The 13,506-nt window shown below is 37.4% G+C and overlaps 1 long non-coding RNA gene across 1 annotated transcript in view; it reads right to left on the reverse strand.

The window, feature by feature from the left end:
- Positions 1 to 7,584: 7,584 nt before the first annotated feature.
- Positions 7,585 to 13,506, reverse strand: part of LOC114047720 — a 7,942-nt gene continuing 2,020 nt past the window's right edge. Inside the window, exons 2-3 of the long non-coding RNA XR_003569651.1 lie at positions 9,753 to 9,896; positions 7,585 to 7,696 (exon numbers count right to left, since the gene is read on the reverse strand). This is a non-coding gene — a long non-coding RNA (uncharacterized LOC114047720). The remainder of the gene's footprint in view (positions 7,697 to 9,752; positions 9,897 to 13,506) is intronic.

Here is a 13,506-nt window from a genome sequence, read left to right on the forward strand (position 1 = left end):
AACAAAATAGCAATGAATACAGTAATGTAAACAAACCATAAATAATAAAAAGCCAATGTTGTGTAATTATAATGAGCAATCTTGTCTAGGGAGAAGAGATGAAGAAATTCATAATCCTTTCAATCATTGTCTGTCATTCTCAAAGAAAACCAATGACATTGTGAGGTGATGCCTTGACTTGCACATTGGTTTGATTTCAGTGAGGCAGAGACAGCACCCCTTCCAGCCCAGAACAGAGATCAAATTTAAAAGAAAAGAAAAAACAAAAACAAAAAAGATGAGCAAAAAGTAATAACAACAACAAAAAACATCTGCCTGTAGAAAGTTATGGTGACAGGGAGATTAAAACACAAACTCAGAAGAGGACAACAGTGTCAAAATAGAAGTGGCCTCGAGCCCAGAAAGAACTCATAGAAGAGCTCAAAAAGTACTTTAAAATCGTGTAAGAGAGGTAGAAGAAAAATTGGGAAAAGAAATGAGAGTGATGCAAGCGAATTATGAAAAAAAAGAGTCAACAGCTTGGAAAAAGAAAACAACTGCTTAAAAAGTAGAATTGGCCAAATGGAAAAGGAAGTACAAAAGCTAATGGAGGAAAACAACTCCTTAAAAGTTAGAATTGGGCAAGTAGAAGCTAATGACTCTGTGAGATAACAAGAATCAATCAAACAAATTCAAAAGAATGAAAAAATTGAAGAAAATGTAAAATACCTTATTGGAAAGGCAACTGACCTGGAAAACAGATCCAGAAGAGACAATGTCAGAAACATTGGACTACTTGAAGTCCATAACCAAAAGCATGGCCTGGACAGCATCTTTCAAGAAATTATCAAGGAAAACTGCCCTGATATCTTGGAACCAGAAGGCAAACCAGGTGTTGAAAGAATCCATGAATCACCTCAGGGAAGAGATCCTAAAATAAAAACTACAAGGAACATTATAATTAAAATTCAGAACTATCAGGTCAAGGAAAAAAATACTGCAAATGGCCAGAAAGAAACAATTCAAATATCAGGGAGCCACAACCAGTATTACACAGGACTTAACAGCTGCAACATTAAAGGATCAGAGATCATGGAACATTATACTCTGGAAGGCAAAGGAACTAGGACTACAACCAGGAATCACCTACCCAGTGAAATTAAACATACTTCAAGGGGAAAAAATGGTCATTCAATGAAATAGAAGGATTTCAAGCTTTCATAAGGAGACCAGAATTGAACTAAAAAATTGATCTCCAATATCAAGACCTAAGAGAAGCCTAACAAGGGCAAAGGGGGAAAGAAAACAAGGGATTCAATGGAGTTGAAATGTATACATCCCTACATGAGAAGATGATACTTATAATTCTTAAAAATTATGCCGCTAATAACACAGTTAGAAGGAATATACATAGATAGAGGGTACAAGTATAAGGTGAATTTAAGGGAATAACATAAAAAAATAATTACAGGATGAGAAAGAAGAGTACAGTGGGTACAGGAGGAAGGGAGAGGTAGAATGGGATGAATTATTTCAAATAAAGAGGCACAAAAAACCTATTACAGTGGAGGGAAAGATGGGAGGGTGGGTGATGGGCATCACTTGAACCTTACTCTCATCAGTATTGGCTCAAAGAAGGAAAAATATACACAATCAGTTGATTATAGAAATCTATTTTACTGAACAGGAAAGTAGGAGGGGAGGAGATTGAGTAAAAGGGAGGAGGGGGAAGAAGGACTGACAGAAGAGAGGGCAGACCTGAGGAGGTCGTAGACAGAAGCAAAACACTGTCAAGGGGGGGAAGGGTGAAAAGAGAGAGAGGACAAACAGGGGAAAAATAGGATGGAGGGAAATACACAGTTAGTAATCATAATGGTGAATGTGAATGGGATGAATTATCCCATAAAATGGAAGCAGATAGCAGAGTGGATCAAAAACCAAAATCCTACAATATGTTATTTACAAGAAACACACTTGAAGCAGAGAGAAGCACACAGAGCAAAGGTAAGGAGCTGGAGCAGAATCTATTATACTTCATCTGAAGTTAAAAAAAAAGCAGGAGTATCAATCCTGATCTCAAACAAAGCCAAAGCAAAAATAGACCTAATTAAAAGATATAAAGAAGGAAACTATGTCTTGTTAAAAGGTACCATAGATAATGAAATAATATCAATACTAAACATATATGCACCAAGTGGTATAGCATCCAAATTCTTAAAGGAGTCAGGTTCATGACCAAACTAGATAGAGAGCATTACAAAATGTAAAATAGATCATTTTGATTATATTAAATTAAAAAGCTTTTGCACAAACAAAACCAATGCAACCAAGACTAGAAGGAAAACAGGAAGCTGGGAAACAAATCTTTACTGCAAATATCTCTGATACAGGCCTCATTTCTCAAATATATGGAAAACTGAGTCAAATTTATAAGAATACAAGCCATTCCCCAATTGATTGATGGTCAAAGGATATGAACAGGCAGTTTTCAGATGAAGAAATCAAAGCTATCTATAGGCATATGAAGAAGTGCTCTAAATAATTTTTGATTAGAGAAATGTAAATTAAAACAACTCTGAGGTACCACTTCACACCTATCAGACAAAAAAAAAGAAAATGTTGGAGGAGATGTGGGAAAATTGGGACACTTATGCACTGTTGGTGGAGTTGTGAACTGATCCAACCATTCTGGAGAGCAATTTGGAACTATGCCCAAAGGGCAACCAAACTTTAATCCAGCAATATCACTACTAGGTTTGTATCCCAAAGAGATCATAAAAAAGGGGAAAGGACATGCATGTGCAAAATATTTATAGCAGCCCTTTTTATAGTGGCAAAATATTGGATATTTAGAGGATGCCCATCAATTGGGGAATGGTTGAACCAAACTGTGGTAGATAAAAGTAATGGAATACTATTATACAATAAGAAATGATGAACAAGCAGATTTCAGAAAAACCTGGAAAGACTTGTACAAAGTGATGCAAAGTAAAATGAGCAGAGCTAGGAAAACAATGTACACAGTATCAGCAATATTGTGTGATGATCAGCTATGAATGACTCAGCTCTTCTCAGCACCACGATGATCCAAGACAAGTACAAAGGACTCACGAAGGAAAATGCTATACATATCCAAATAAAGAACTGGTGGACTCTAAAAGCAAATTGAAATATACTTTTTTCAATTACTTTATTCTTTCTTGTAGTTTTTTTTTCCTTTTGATCTGTTTCTTCTTTCACAACTGTGACTAATACGAAAATATGTTTTACACGACAGCACATGCATAGCATATATCAAATTGCCTACCATTTGAAGAAGAGGGGAGGGTAGGGAGGGAAGGAGAAAAATTCAGAACTCAGAATCTTGTAAAAATGAATGCTAAAAATCATCTTGACATTTAATTGGGAAAAAAAAACAAAATACTTCAAAAGCCAAAAAAAAAAAGAAGAAGAAGAAGAAAAAGAAGTTTCCATTCTAGCTCTGCTACTAACTACATGACCTTAGGCAAGTGAATTAGCCTCTCAGCCATAATTTCATAGATACATAGCATGGCAGAGCTAGAAGGGACCTTAGAGATCAACTTGTTTAATCCCTTAATTTTAAAGGTGAGAAAAGAATCCCAGTAGCTTGTAAATAACGGTGTTGGGACTTGAAATCAGACCACTGCACTCTTTAATTTCACCTTAAAACCAGATTTCCACATCAGCAGAATGATGGATAAGGTACTGAGGTTCAACTCTAAAATCTCATGGTCCTTTAAAAAAAGGATCATAATTTAGCTGTAAGAAATGGCTGACTAGGTAAAGGAAATGACAAGGGAAATATTCAGAAATGAACATGATGTCAAAATGAAAAAGCATCATTTTTAATGGGATGATAGATTTAGAGCTAAAACAGACCTAAGAAGCTCTCTAGTACAACCCATTTAATTTACAGATGAGGAAACTGAGTCTTAGAGAAGTTAAGTGTAATATAATAAGCCCGTGATAATAGAAGTTGTAGTAAGTGACTGAGAGAGGAGTTGAATCCAGATCCACTGGCTGTCAATCCAGCATGTTTTCTCCCAGAGGAAACAAAAGGTTACCAATTTTGGATCCCCATGTCTGCCACCTAGTTGTCTCCAAGTGGAATCTCTCATTTCAGAAGCTATAACATTTCCCAGCCCTTTCTTGTTCTGGTGGTGGTGGTGGTGCCATGGTAACAAAGAAAGACGTCTCTCCCTTCTTATACAACAACAGTCAGAGGTATTTGAAGAATTCAATGTGAAGTGTTCTCATTTCAGGGTTGGCAGACCTCTAGAAAAGTTAATGGAAGAGATTTCTACCTCCACGGTTTATAAGCATCACTTTTCTTCTGTCTCTGCTGCCAGTGGTCCTTAAAATACAGCAGGATCTATGATTTCATGGGGAAGGAAGAAAGGATTGCTATAGTGATATCATCTTCTGTCATTGATATATATGCCATGCAATGGTGCTTTTTTGGTTCTATCACCCCAAGGAAGGTAATACAGTATAATTGAATAAGTCTTTGTATTTGGACTCACAAAATATAGGTTCAAGTTTTAGCTATGCCACTTACCTGGTTGTGTAATTTCATATTCTAGAGCCTCAGTTTCCTCATGTGTAAAATGGAGATAAAGTGCTTTTCTACCTAGCTGATAGGACTATTGTGAGAATCAAGTGAGTGGAAGACATGTTGCCAACCTTAACATATCCTGAGGACTGGGATTGTATGTTTTATTACCTTTGTATCTGCCACTTTGCCTGGCACAGAGTTATAGTCAAGTCAACAAGCATTTATTTGTTGTTGCAGTTCAGTCATTCAGTCATGTCCAACTCTTTGTGACCACGTGGACCACAGCACACCAGGTCCTTATCCTCCACTACCTCTCGAAGTCTATCCAAGTTCATGTTCATTTCTTCTATGACACTATAGATCTCATCCTATGCCATTCCCTTTTTCCTTTGCTTTCAATCTTTCCCAACATTAGTTTTTTCTAATGAGTCCTTTCTTCTCATTATGTGGCCAAAATATTTATGCTTCAGCTTTAGTATTTGACCTTCCAGTGAATAGCCTGAATTAATTTCTTTAAGACTGATTTGATCTCCTTGCTGTCCGAGGGACTCTCAAAAGTCTTCTCCAGCACCGCATTGCAAGTGTCAGTTCTGTGGTGCTCAGCTTTCATAGCCATACATTGCTACTGGAAGAACCATAGCTTTGACTGTACACACCTTTGTCAACAAGGCAATATCTCTGCTATTCAGTATGTCATCCAGATTTGCCATAGCTTTACTTTGGAGAAGCAAGCATTTATTAAGCACTTACTTTGCCAGACACCATACTAAGCACTGGGAATTCAAATATCAGCAAAAAGAAAGGTAGTCTTTGCCCTCAAGGAGCTTATATTTTAATGTGGGACCTGAAAAGGGGCTGGGGTTGGAGATGAAGATACTCAATGTGGGCATAGTAGAGAAAGAACAGTCAGAAGTAGAGGCTGAAAAGAAATGAAGATGTGATAGGCCTGGGCCTCTCCTTTAAAATAGAGGTTCTGAGAAGAACCTGACGGTGGAGGAGAACCTTGAAAGGGTAGAGGGTAATTCCAATGGAAGAAGTAGTCTAAGTGTGAATTGAGCTTCCAGGGTGAAGAGGTTTCTATAGCATAATAGACAATATCCTATGGAAAGTCAAGAATACTACCTGGAAAAGAATAAGGTATGTGGTGGACACTCAATAAATATTTATTATAGGTGACTAAGTTATTTTGACTGTTAAAAATACACAAATTAGAAATAAAGGACATATGAAGAAAGATGCTGTCTGTATCCAGAGAAAGAACTGATAAATAGAAGTATATATAGAATAATTTTATATACATATGTGTATGTGTCTAATGGTAGTCATCTCTAGGATGGGGCAAAGTGGAGGAGGGAAGAAAAAAAGAAATTTACATGATGACTTTATTATATTTTTAAAAGGAATAGCAAACTATACATAACAGATTTGCAGTTTCATGTGCAATTTTTTATTATACTATGTTATGGAAATATTTGTTTTATTCCATAAATTAAAAATAAAATAAATTTTAAAAATTAAAAAAAAGAATAAATGATGGGAGTTTGTAGCTGCAAATGTCTTGAGTGATGCATATAACTTCTCAGCTAGAAGACTGAATTGTGTTCTTCAACATAGGGCTGCCCTGAAAGGCTGAGCCATATCTTCATTAGAGAGGATTATGAGTCCTTAACCATTTAAGGCATTTGACAGCATAGTATGAAATGGTAGAAAGGATATTGGTCCCTGAATCTGCCAACTTGAATCCCAGGTCTGACAATGGTTAGCTGTTCAGCTATGGACAAATTATATTACTTCTGAGTCTCAGTTTCCTCATCAGTAAAATGGGGGTAGTAATGCTTGTATTACTTATCTCACAGAGTTCTTATGAGGAAAGCTCTTTATAAACAAAATACTATCAGAATATGATATCATCATGACCATCATCATTTTAAATTAGTTACAAAGCACATTATCCATATTCTATTCTCCAGTTTCACATTCCTGTGCTGGCTGTCCAACAGCTTTATTCCAATTTTTCAGTTACAATAACCTTATTCAGAAAGGAATCATAGAAGTGTAAAAATTAGAATGGACCTAAAAAATCTTCCAGTTCAACCCATTCATTTGAAAGATGGAGAGACTAAGGCTGAGAAGGTAAGTGTTTCGTTCAACGCCATACACAGCTCTCTTCCTATGTGTGGTTATATGAGCTTTGAAAGAAAAACTGTCATGAGTGCAGCTGTGAATTGGTTCTATCATTCTGTGAGACAGTTTAGAATTCAGATGAGAGGGTGACTAAAATGTCCATAGCCTTTGGTTCAGAGATTTCCATTTGGCATTCACCCCAAGGAGACCAAAGAGAGAAAGAAAATGTCATACACACCAAAATATTCATAGTAACACTTTGTGCTGTAGCAAAGAGGTAGAAATAGAGTATGTGTTCATTGATTAAAGAAGGGCTGAACAATTGTAGTATGCAACTATGACAGAATATTATTACACCAGAAGAAACAATGAATGTGAGGAATTTAGAGAAAAAATGCAAAGACTTAAGAGAGTTGATACAGAGTGAAATAAAGAGAATCACAATAAATATTTACATGCATACCTTTATACCCATCCTTACACACACACACACACACACACACACACACACACACACAAACTTGAGCTGAATCCTAAAGGAATATAGGGATTAATTCTAAGAGTTGTTCTGAAATTACAGTGACCAGAAATGAAGATGATAAAATGCACCTGTCTCCTTTCATTGGAAAGGTGGGGGACTATGGATATGGCGTGTTGCCAATGATGTTAGGTGTAATTATTTTGTTGGTTGTTTGGCTGACTTTTTTTTTCTTTTTTTTCAATCTTTCTTATAACCCAGGGGACCAAGTGAAGAATTTTTGTAGAAATGAATGTGATATAAAACCAAAAGCCAACAGTAAAATAAAATCAAAAATAAGAAAGAGAAGCTATCCATATCCTTGTATGTTCTGTGTCAGATGCACTTTTCTCAGTTTAACCCCACCAGAAATGATGTCTTACTTTTGTGTCTCATTGGGAATTTGTCTTCTATACAGCCATCTTAGAGCCAAGGGCATAAGTCATTTTCATCCTTCCAGCTTGGCGCATTGTAATCAATAGAGCTGGTTGACACGGATTCTAAAAACCAAAAGGGAAATGGATCTTAGGAGTTGGTGAAGAAGAATCCCAGGCCAGAGTCTGGAATGGAATCTCTTTCCATAAATCATCAGGCTTCGCCTTTCATGCTGAGTACAGCCTTCTCCTCTGCAGCTGGAGACTCATGATTTATGCCAGGTGGAAAGCACAGAATGCTGATTCCTCTTATCTCATTCTCTGTATACCTCATGAAGAAAGGATAGCATAAAAATAATATCCTCCTGGGCTGGTAAGTTTTGGTCCTCATTTCCAAGTCCATGCTATTCCATGTCCTTGCTTCTGAGTAGGATTGCCACTGAAACCTTTCCAGAAAAGTAATACTAATACTTCTTAGCAGCTCAGGTGACATGCATGTCAGCTGTGTGCAGAAACACCATTCTCTTTGGGAACTCACTGTTCTCCACACGTACAAAATCTCACTTTTTCTTTTCCCAAATGAGTTTCATGGCATCCCTCTGCCTGAGTTACAGCTACATCTTGTAAGCTCCATTTTGCAGATGTTAAGACTGAGGCAAAGAGCTGTACTTAGCCATGTTCAATGGCAGTGCTAAGACTGGGATCTGATAGCCCTGTTTTGGAACATTCTGATTTGTTATCAGGTCTTCTTTCCATGATACTATATTATGTTTGTCAGGTAGAGCTGGGGTCATGGAAAGTAGTCTAACAAGGTAACAAGTTCAGATGAGATTGCCATCACTAAACAGACTGGGGAGAGTTCTCAGAAGGCCAAGTTTCCAGGGAAAAGACTATTTCTGTACTTCTGGCTTGCTCCTGAGAAGTAGCAAAGAAAAGAATAGGTAGATGCATGCATTCCAATGAAAGCATATATAAGATTACTGAGGCAAATGCTAATTGTCAGGGGCAGAATTGCATGTAGCCTGTTTGCTTTAGTTTATTCCTCTGTGAAGTGGGTATAATAACAGCATCTTTCTCCCAAGGTCATTGTGAAGATAAAATGAGATACTATTTGTAAAAGGCTTTGCAAACCTCAAAGCACTAAGTGCTATTATTATTACCATTGGTTGTTATTATTATTAGTAGTAGTAGTAGTATTGGAGGTAGCTACCTACAGTGGCCTGAGTGTCCTGCAAAGCCTCATTTACCTCCACATATATTCCCCATTTACCTGTTATGGCCCTGGTCATTTTTCCTATTCTAAGAAACCCTGATCCAGGAAGGAATTTGAAAGTGCAATTGATTTGCCTTCCCAGTCAGCAACTCTAGGGATCTTTAAATAAATGGCCAATAGGTTATTATGAGAGTGTTGAATCTCACTAAATAAAACAGACATTTGTACAGAGAGGAGGGATGAGGAGGAGGAAGAGAGATGAAAGAGATGAAAGAGAGAGAGAGAAAGAGGGAGGGAGAGAAAGAGAAAGAGAGGGAGGGAGGGAGGGGGAGATGAGGAAAAAGAGAGAGAGAAAGAAAGAGAGAGAGGGAGAGAAAGAGAGACAGGGAGACAGAACTTTCACAAAAACCAGTAAGTACATGGATCTGTCGGAAATTTTCTAGATCAATACAAACAAGAAAATCTAGTGAAAATGATACCCAAAAACAAGAATATAATTCTAAAATAATAACCCTGAAGACATAGACACAGAAATATTCTAGTGAAGAGGATGGAATAAGGTTACCTCTCCTGGTGCTTCCTAGACCTGCTTACTTGATGTGAGGTCACTGACCCACCTTCAAACCAAACCAAGAGAAAAAAAGAATCAGAGGAAGTGGGGTGGTGATGGGGTGCAAGGAGAGTAAAAAGTATTGAGCAATTCTGACCCCTGAGAAAGGAGAGAGCTCCTAAGTGCTCCAAAAAGAGCAGTGTGTTTTCTGGCATAGAGCCAGAGAGAAAGATGAGTGCGGACCTTCTTCGCACTAAAGAATAGAGGAAAGCATATAGAAACGGTGGATTTGCTGAATGTCTTTTTCCTATCATGTTTTTCCCATACTTCCTGTCTAGCAACTTCAACACTTCCTTCTTTTTGGAGTCTCTATTACCTGGTCTTCAGTTTCTCCTGAGGGTTAGAGAAAAAAAGTGTACCTTCATTCCAGATTTGAAATTCAACAGGAGCACTGTCCTTTTATAAGTGACAGATCAAGTCTGAACCAAGGCCCTTTCTTGTTACCAACAGCAGCTACGTCTCCTCAAGTCCAGTCCCATCATTGCTTATTATTTTATCTGGAGCTGGAAAAAGGAAGATGTTATTACACTCCCATTCTGAATAGTAAGACAGTTATAAGATGTCAACCAATAATTGTAACATTGCCAAGGACAGCTAGGCAGGCAGGTTCCTAATGACCAGACCCCGATCTTATCAGTAGAATTTTGTTAGACAACGTCAGTTTATTATTTCTAGCCTGACTCAGACTTCCTATGATGCTCAGATGTGGTACTTGGAATTAAGAAGACCTGAATTTGAATCCTGCCTCAGACGCTTAACTAGCTGTGTAACCCTAGGCAAGTCATATAACCTCTGACTCTCTCAGTTTCCTTATCTGTAAAATGGGAATATTAGTAGCATCTACCTCCCAGGGTTGTTGTGAGGATAAAATAAGATATTTTTAAAGCTCTTTGTAAACCTCAAAGCACTATATAAATAGTTACATATATGTATGTGGGTATATACATACATGGTTATTATATAAAATTATATATACACTTACGGATACATATAGCTACTATTGTTATTGTTGTTGTTATTGTTATTGTTGTTATATAAATGCCATACTACTGGGTTCCAGCCTCCACCACTGACCTGACACTACTCCTGTGGTGCCCTAGGTTTTTGCCTGGTGAACATTCACCATTTTTGCCCATCCCAAGCTGTTCATACTTCTTTCTGGCCATCTTTATGCAGTGTCACCTGGTGTGTACCCTTTGCTTTCCTTCCCACCTCAACTCAGGGAACACTAACCAAATCAATACTACTGTTCCTAGAAAAGATTCCAGTCACCATCCCCTTGACTTCTCAGACCAAAACACCCTCCTTAGCGATTGCTCACCATATTGTCTTCCCCTATTAGAATGCAAGCTTCTTGTGTTCAGAGACTGTCTTGCTTTTTGTATTTGCATTCCCAATGCTTAGCACAGTGCCTGGTATGTTTATGTTGTTGTTTAGTCATTTTCAGTTGTATCTGACTCTTCATGACCCCATTTGGGGTTTTCTTGGTAAAAGTACTGGAGTGGTTTGCCATTTCTTTCTCCAGCTCATTTTACAGATGATGAAGCTAAGGTAAAAAGGGTTAATTGACTTGCCCAGGGTCACACAGCTAGTAAGTGTCTGAGGCCAGATTAGAATCCAGGTCTTCCTGACTCTAGACTCTGTACTCTATCCACTTCACCACCTAGCTGTCCCCCTAGTATATACTAAGTGCTTAATATTTGCATTTTCATTCATTCAGTTATAGTGAGCATTGTTTTTAGAAAGTACATCAGCTAACCTATATCAGATTGCATGCCATCTTGAGGAAGGGAGAGGGGAAGGAAGGAGAAAAAAATTGGAACTGAAAATCTTGTAACAGTGAATATTGAAAACTATCTTTGCATGTAATTGAAAAAAATAAAATACTATTAAGTGAAGGGGAAAAAGAAAAAAAAGAAAATGCATCAGTTAAAATATATACATACATATTACCTGGGAGAAGGAAGAAGGGAAAAGAGAACCTTGATAATCTCTCTCATTAGCACAGATTAGTTTGTTTCTTTCACTCACTCATCTATCCACCCATTCATTCACTTTAGAAATAGTTGTTGAACAACCAAGATGCTGGTGGAAGATCCAAAGATGAATTGGACAATTTGTCCAATGTCTGGCCTCAGATACTTACTAGCTGTGTGACCCTGGACAAGTCACTTAGCCCTGTTTGCCTCAGTTTCCTCATCTATAAAATGAGCTGGAGAAGGAAACAGCAAGCTATCTTTGCCAGGAAAATCCCAAATAGGTCACAAAGAGTCAGACATGACCAGAAAATTGGAAATAACAACTTGTCATTTGGTGAGGACTTTGGGAAATGGGTGATATGAAAGTTTGATCGTTGGTGAAAGACCTGAAGAAAACCTTCTGGACATTCCCAGTATTGCCTGGAACTGATTTTGTGTATGGTACACTTCTACAATTTGATCCAGGTGGATGGGCTTGGAGTATGAGCATCCTTTGTATCTTGTTTCACTATAGTGCCATTTAATTCAAATATTCAACCCTGTGTGGTTATTGTCCTGGGACTACAAAAGAAGAATTGAGACATTTATTAGATTCTCCTCTCCTTCTTGTACTTGTGAAGTTGATTTCTTTTTTACCCGAGGGCAAGACTTTACATTTATCCCTATTGAATTTCACCAATTCATCAAAATCTTTCTGGATCCTGACTCTCTTATTGAACTGTTAGCTATTCCTTTGAGCTTTGTGTCAAATGCAAATTTGATGAACACACCATCTAAGCCTTTATACAAGTTATTGATAAAATTTTAAACAGCACAGGACCAAGCATAGGTCCCTGGGAAACCCCCACTGGAGATTTCCAGCTAAAATGACATCGAATCATTAACTATTACTCTTTGAATCCACTTACTTAGCTAAGTCCAATACCAATTCTATGTATTGTTATCTAGTCCACATCTCCATATTTTCTATGAGTATAATATGAAATACTTTATCAATTGCTCTAATAAAATTTACATAAACTACACTGTTCTCCTCATTTATCAGTTTGTCAAAACATGAAATAAGGTTAGTCTGGCATGACATGTCTTTGATGAGATCAATTCTTGCTCTTTGTAGTTGTTACTTCCTTCTCTAAATGTTCGGTAACCATCTTTTCAACAAATTTCTAGAAAATTTCCATCAATTGAAATCAAGTTCATTGTCTTATAGATTGCGAACTCTATTCTCCCCATCCCCTGCCTCTTTTTTGAAAAATTAGACATTTTAATGCTGTTTATTTAAGGGACGAGGTAATATGCTACTGATTGCCTTTTCCATGATCTTTCTTTTAAAAATACATCTTTTACTGAAACCTTTGGTTTTCGTATCAGCTGAAATTTCTCACCTTATTTCTCCCCTTGTCCAAGGAGCCTCCCATTACCAAGAAACAAAATTCCACGATCTTCAGATGTAATGGACAATCTCTTGGCAATTACTTATGCCAGTTAGTTCTTTCAGCACTCAAGGATGTAGCTCACCTGGGAAAGGTGACTAGAATTGATCCTGGGCAGCTATACCCTCTTACAATCATCTGCCTTACCTTGAGCACTTAAGATACTTCTGATAACCATTTTTGTTTCATAATTCTTAGTGCAAAGGTCATTTTCCCTGGCAGAGAAAAGAGGAACAACCAAAATAAGAATGAGAAGTTCTGTTTTCCCTCTCTCTAAAAAAAAAAAGCTCACTTTTTTGTTGCCTTTGGCTTCCCTTGCCAGTCTTAGCACACCAAAACCAATTTTCTTCTTTAAACAGGACTAAGCAATAGTAACAATAAATTAGAATTTTGATAGTGCCTACCATGTGCTAAGAGCTTTATAAATTTTATCTCATTTGATCCTCACAACAACCCTGGGAGGAGGTGCCATTATTATCCCTATTTTATAGCTGAGGAAACTGAGGCAGAGATTAATTGACTTGCCCGGGGTTGAACAGCTAATAAGTGTCTGAGGTCAGATTCTAACTCAGGTCTTTCTGATTCCAGGCCCAGCATTCTATCCACCGTGCTGCCTAACTAACCTTATTCATATCTATCTATCTAGATAGATAGATAGATAGATAGATAGATAGATAGATAGATAGATAGATAGATAGATA

Source organism: Vombatus ursinus, unplaced genomic scaffold (genome assembly GCF_900497805.2).
Source record: "Vombatus ursinus unplaced genomic scaffold, bare-nosed wombat genome assembly UNPS02014789.1, whole genome shotgun sequence".
NCBI classification, from domain to species: domain Eukaryota; kingdom Metazoa; phylum Chordata; class Mammalia; order Diprotodontia; family Vombatidae; genus Vombatus; species Vombatus ursinus.